Below are 7,324 nucleotides of genomic sequence, written 5' to 3' on the forward strand. Positions count from 1 at the left end.
TCCTTAGATCAGGCTACGAATAGGCCTACTGCACGTGCACGAAGTTTTTTTTTTTGTTTTTTTTCTCGCCGTCTGTGACGGGGGCGCGCCCCCCACTTTGAGAACCACTGTTCTAGACCTATAGCAGCTGAACTAAGAACTGGTCTAAGATGAGCCTGGACCGACTCTAACTATAAGCTTTATCAAAAAGGAAGGTGTTAAGCCTACAAAAGGCTTTTCAATATAAAAAAAACCATTGAATTCCACAGGTATAGAAACTCTAAGCACTGGAGACAGTGAAGTTTGGCCTGGGACAGATTGTGGGCTCATCCCAGTTTGAATCAGGAACAGACAAAATATTTAAATATTGGAGAAGTTATATTTCTGTTCCCTTCCCCATCCTTTCTGGTAAATAATTTACTTTTGTTCCCGTTGATGACATAATCGTAACAGATGAGGTCACACCTTGTTAAAGCCCTATGAGACAAATTGTGATTTGTGAATATGGACTATACAAATAAAATTTGATTGATTGATTGATATGTGAATTAAATACTGAACTCTGCTGAGACCACGCTGAGGACTTCCTGATCATCCAGGGCAGGATTCTGGTGAATATTACCTGCATGATTTCAATAAATATTTGTATTTCCACTTAAACGAATTAATTGACATCGGACATCAGAAAGTTTACACGTATTCCGCCGTAAACTAAAAAAACACCTCTTCCGACTATACCTTGAATAAAAAAAAAAAAATTTAAATTAAAAAAAAAAAAAATACTACAATTTTTTGAAACTAACAATTTAGTAGCACTTAAATGGCACTTACTTATAGCATTTTGTAGTTTTGCTTTATTTTTGAAGAAATTGTACTTTCTTGATTCTTGTCGTTCCTGGTATGTTCCCTCGGGGATTGATGCACTTATTGTAAGTTGCTTTGGATAAAAGCGTCAACTAAATGAAATGTAATGTAATGTAGATGCAGAAAAACTAGTCCACGCCTTTGTTACATCGAGACTGGACTATTGTAATTCATTATTATCAGGCTCCAGCAGCAAGTCGTTAAAGACTCTGCAGCTGGTCCAAAATGCCGCAGCACGTGTCCTGACGAGAACTAAGAAAAGAGAGCACATTTCTCCAGTATTATCATCGCTACACTGGCTTCCTGTTAAATCTAGAATAGAATTTAAAATTCTCCTCCTCACCTTCAAGGCCCTTAATGATATGGCACCTCTTTACCTTAAAGAGATGTTAGTTCCATATCAACCTACTAGAGCACTCCGATCCCAGAACTCAGGTTTACTTGTTGTCCCTAAAGTCTCTAAAAGTAGAGTAGGAGCCAGAGCTTTTAGCCATCAAGCCCCACTGCTGTGGAATAATCTCTCACTTTCAGTTAGGGAGGCAGACACGGTCTGTTCGTTTAAAAGTAGACTCAAAACCTTCCTTTTTTATAAAGCTTATAGTTAGAGCTAATTTGTGCGATGTTCCAAATTTGATTAAATGGCAAAAACCCCTGATGATGCTAAGACGCACAGGGAATTTATGACACAAGACACACGGAGCTTCTCTTTCCTGCTTCTCCTTCCTTTTCTCCATATTTATCACTTCAAGATAATTCTTATCTGATCAGTACATGTTACTAACTTGACCCCTTTTCCCGGAGTTTCTGTGCCTTAGCGCCCGCGGATGCAGGGCCACAGCTGTGGCCGCACCATGGATTATGATTGTGGATCGCGTGTCGGAGGTCGCAATGGTGGATCCAGTTCGGTGGATTCTGTATCGTGCCGGCTGATCGTAGTGGTAATGGAGGATCCATTGTCGCGTTGGCATCGGATGATTAGGGACCACGACCGAGGCGGCAGCTGATAATGGATTCTAACTGGCGGCGGTGGACAATGACTGTGGATTATAGTGGATCCCATCCTGATGCTGGATCGTGATCTTGCTGCTGGCCAGAGACTGTGATTGCAGCGGGACTGCCTGACACATAGTATTGAAAAATGTTTAGCCTAATGGATGCTGCTAAAAATCCTGATGATGTTTTCTTACACCTGACATCTATTGCACTTCTGTCCGTCCTGAGAGAGGGATCCCTCACATGTGGGTCTCTCTGAGGTTTCTACATATTTTTACCTGTTAAAGGGTTTTTAGTAGTTTTTCCTTACTCTTGTTGAGGGTTAAGGACAGAGGATGTCACACAATGTTAAAGCCCCATGAGACGAATTGTTATTTGTGAATGTGGGCTATACAAATAAAACTTGATTGACTTGATTGATTGAATGTAATGAAAAAAAAAGAATCTGTCGTTAAAAAAAAAAAAATGTACATGGGGAGTCCATGTTCTTAATCTGAGTCCTGTATGAAATATTGGAAATAATATTTAGGGATGTGCAGTTTTTAATTGACAGTAGAGGAGCAGAAAGTCAAAGAAGTAAGATGTTGCACCAGAGAAAAGATCCCGGTTGTTTCCTGGTGCCGGAGGGGAACAGGTAAGGGCTTCATTAGTGTGGACTCAGCTGTTCCTCCCTTCCTGTGAAGGAGCAGACGTTCTTCTCTGAGCTCTCTCTGGATGTCTCAACGTCTCAGCTCCCTCTGGACGTCTCAGCTCCCTCTGGACGTCTCAACTCGCTCTGGATGTCTCATCTCCCTCTGGATGTCTCAACTCCCTCTGGACGTCTCAACTCGCTCTGGATGTCTCAACTCATCTGGATGTCTCAACTAACTCTTGTCTCAACTCGCTCTGGACGTCTCAACTCCTCTGGATGTCTCAACTCCCTCCGGACGTCTCAACTCGCTCTGGGCGTCTCAACGCCTCGCCCTGTCTCTAAAGAAGATTTCACACATGAGCTCCAGCGAATCAGGTTCAGAAGTTCAGCAGAGGTTGTGAATAAAGTTCAGATGGATTCACAAAGACACAGAAACCTCTGGAGGGTTCAGGTGGCAACACAGCTAGTGACCATGTGGAACAAACGAGAAGGAGATGATCTGAGGAACCCAGAGGACTAACTCCTGTGAAGCTTACACACTGAAACCACGCGCCTGTCAATGTAAACTTCCCTTTGACCTTTAATATATAAGAAGAAGATTTCACTTCTCCTCAATTTCAAGATTAAGCAAAACTCAGAATTCACGAGGAGAAGTTTCGCTGAAGCAGAAGAGAAAGTATCAAGCGGAGAAAAGGAAAGTTATCCCCCCCCCCCCCCCCCCTCCACTGCAGACACTTCCTCATGACTGCTCGTCTCAGAATATGCCACCTTCTAATATTAGGGTGTTTAATGTCATTTCGTCACACTCTGCCAGTATCTTATACCCAACAAAGGAAACCCCTGATTGAAAAATTCCAGACTTTCAACAGCAGACTGCAATGTCCAGACCCCCCCCCCCCCCTCACACACACACACACACACACACACACACACTCACCCACCTGACTTATTTCTGTAAAATGGAAAGTTTGTAAAAAAAAAAGATCTATTTTCCCTTTGCCATTAAGGGGTTTTAAGGCATTTATCAGGTTACACTTGAATAGATTAAGATTAAGTTACATTTATTTGTCCCAAACACATGCACAGACATGCACAAGCACACTCATGCAAGGAGTGAAATTTAACCTCTGCTTTTAACCCATCTGGTGCAGGACACACAGAGCAGTGAGCAGCCATGTACGGCGCCCGGGGAGCAGATGTTGGGGGAGTAAGGTGCCTTGCTCAGGGGCACTAGACAGGGTAGGGAGAATCCTCTTGGATTTTTAGACAGATCAATCCAGGTTCGTCTTTTTGTTGTTTCTCCGTGGAGTCGAACCAGAGACGAACCAAAATGTTCTGGACACTTTTAGAAGTTCCTGCATCTTGATCATCTGCCAGAGAAGGTGGAAGGAGGTTTGATTCCCAGTGTTTCACCACGTTTTAATAAATCTCCAACTCTCAATCACAGTCTCACACAATTTGTTTCGTTGCTTTACTTGGAAACAAAAAGCTTTTTTCCTTTTGAGGAAACTCTCGACCACACGCTGCAGCGCTCACACGTCTTATGTTACTGTAAATCCCCGATACGTTTGTTTATGGTGAGAACGAGTGGGATTGTTGATTCACACGACACTGGGGGAAAAGCTGCTTTGTTTTAATGCTTCGTACGCGAGAGACGTAAAGATTTGAGACGATGATTGAGAGGTGTGAACCACAAGAGGGCTGAGGACAGCGGAGGGTGAATCACAGAACTTCGTCTCGATGGAACAGAGAAACAGAAGTCGACCACAACAATGTGCCCAACATGTTCCAACCCGGTGCCACAGCATTTCAAACACTGTGAATTGTTGCCCACTCATTGATGATGCAGTTTATCTATTGCATGCAGAGAAATATTTATTCTATTTTCCAATCATCATTCCTACAAGCTTCACTTTCCTCTACTTTCCTGCTCAGACTTTAAAACTTCCATGTGGTTGAACTGCAGATTGGAACATTTCTGTGCAAAGTGCAAAATGGCGGCGACCGTGTCCGGGACATTTTGGCTTTAATTCTGTACAACAGGAGGAAGTGGAGATGGGTCGGCCATCCTTATTCACAGTGGACGATTCATTTTCTAAATTTCCCTCGGGATTAATAAAGTATCCATCTATATATCTATCTATAACAGGGTCTCATATTTATCAAGTTTTATTTGTGTAGTTGACAAATCCGAATTTGTCTCATAGATGTTAACGAGGAGCAACGTCCGCTGTTCTTAACCTCAAGAGCAAAACTACCCAAAACTATCTAAAACAAATTATTCAAATAATATTATATACATTGCAAATAATAACTGTGTATAATGTGAAGATTAATGCTCAGTTCCAAAAAAAAAGGTTAATTATAATATGTTTTGTGCTTGTTTAGGTTATTAATGCCAAATACCAGAGTTTGAGACTGTGGTGTAGAGAGGTTTTAAAAAATGATCTGAAGAAAAATAACTGAATATCAAAATGCACCCGGGTTTCCATCCAATAATGTTGTGACAGCGCCCTCTACTGTTGAAAATATAGAATTACAGGTATCTCAAAGATAATGTGGGATGTACACTAACCGGCCACTTTATTAGGTACACCTTGTATTTTCTTTACACACAACCGCCCGCTCACTGGATATTTTCTCGTTATCGGATCATTCTATGTAAACCCTAGAGATGGTTGTGCGTGAAAAATCCCAGTAGATCAGTAGTTTTTGAAATACTCAGACCAGCCCGTCTGAAACCATAAACCATATTCCACGTTCAAAGTCACTTAAATCCCCTTTCTTCCCCATTCTGATGCACAGTTTGAACTTCAGCAAGTCGTCTTCACCACGTCTAGATGCCTAAATGCATTGAGGTGCTGCCATGTGATTGGCTGATTAGCTGTTTGTGTTAACAAGCAATTGAACAGGTGTTCCTAATAAAGTGGCCGGTGAGTGTGTATCTCACCTTCAAATTATGGTTTAATAAGAAACTTCTATAAGGTCTGTAAGTATCTGTTCTTTTATTAAATAAACTCCTGCAAGACTGAAACATATTCCTGTAACATGTGTTCATTTTTATATATTAATCTGAAACAGTAATATCTCAACTGCTTTTGAAAAATGGGTATAATTGTATAATATCCTATTTATACCATTAAATCCCTCAAATTCTCTGAAACATTACACAGGACATGATGAACTCAAAAGTATTAGTAGTATAGTATAAGATATATATACTATATACTAGTATAAGTACAGTTCAAATATCTGCATTAAAAATGGTATTTTAAAAGTATTAAATCTTATTGTGTTTCATGATTAGAGACATTAACATCAACGTAGTGGATTTAAAAAAACGACACAGAAACAAACTGAGATTAGATTTTTATTGTTTAGAAATAATTTCTGCAAAAAAAATAGAAGATGGCAGTAACTACGAGGTGATTGGAGGAACATCTCCAGCTCAGATAGATTAAGATTATACTAGCTTTGTTACCATAGAATAATTTGTTAGATTTACTATTAGAACAAAAAGAAAAGCTCCAGGAGACGAGTTGTGTGCATAGCTTATAACCAACCTCCAGACAACAAGAAGATCAAATGAGAAGAAATAAAACATGTATAAATAAATGCTTTAAGAGGAAACTAAAGGCCGTGGTGACATAAACCCAAATTCAGAATATACGATCAGTGGTTCATCCCCAAACGTGAGAATAACGAACAATGTGAAGAAATCAACCGACGAAAAAACGTGAAAAAAGAAAACTGCTGCGTCACTGGAGAAAAACGTTGTTAATAAAAAGGTAAAACCTGCCACCAAAAGGGACATTTGAGTTTCTCCTGATGCAGATAAACTGAGACTTAAATTGTTCCATGACCTTTGTGTCCGTTAATTGTTAATTATTAGCTGGTTCCAAGTTCTCTGACGTGAGCGTTCAGTTTTGAGGTTTTTAGACAAAAATAAGCATTTTGTTTTTAACCCAATTTAACAGATTTGTGCAGATAGAACCCGTACGAGTCGTAAATACTCAAAATAAAATCCTCCTGCTTCCATCTTGTGTTGGAAAAAACTTATAAAAAAAAAAACTTATAAAACCTCAAACTCTGTTTCTGAAACTAAAAAAAAAAAAATCGAGAGCATCAACCAGCCGGCGGGTTTCTGACTCTGAATTCTTCTGCTGGCGTTCGTTCATCTGACGACGTGGAAACGCATCAACCTGACTTCACCTGAACATCCCTGCAAACACAGGAGGACCTGAGCTCAGCAGGCGGTTGCTCCACCAGGGGGCAACGAAAGACTTTGACAGAAACTCCCTCGTCACTGAGCACAGAACAGTTTGTCCTACAGATCAAATGATTTCCCAGCCGAGCATTTAACATTTGGTTTTGACCTCTGAAGGCCGAGGGAGTGAGAAGAAGTCGTTTGGACTGCTTCCTCAGTGGTGACGGAGCGAAGGTGCAGCAGCAGCAGCAGCTCGGTACTCAAGCACAGTTCTAACCACAACAAAACCAAAAAGAGAAGAAACTAAACAAACACAAACAGGAGACGCACATTTCTCTCCTCGCCATCGCAGCACTCGGTCGTCGTCATCGTGCTTCGGGGTCATTTAAGAGAAACTCAACATCAGGCACAAAGTGGCTCCACCGCTCGTCCCCCGATCCACAGGGAACAGAGCCGATCGAGAGTGAGTCGGTTGATCAGTGGTGTTTATGAACTCCTGACGTTCAGCGCTGGATGTGCTGCTCTGAGCCGCAGCGTCTAATCATTTGATCCCGCCTCCATGAGGATGGGGATCTACAGGTTTTAGACGTTTTGAGGGGAAACCTGCGAAAATCCAAACTGGGATTGAAACGTGAGACGGTTTGAAAATA

This window comes from Limanda limanda, chromosome 5, assembly GCF_963576545.1.
Source record: "Limanda limanda chromosome 5, fLimLim1.1, whole genome shotgun sequence".
In the NCBI taxonomy this organism is placed as follows: Eukaryota; Metazoa; Chordata; class Actinopteri; order Pleuronectiformes; family Pleuronectidae; genus Limanda; species Limanda limanda.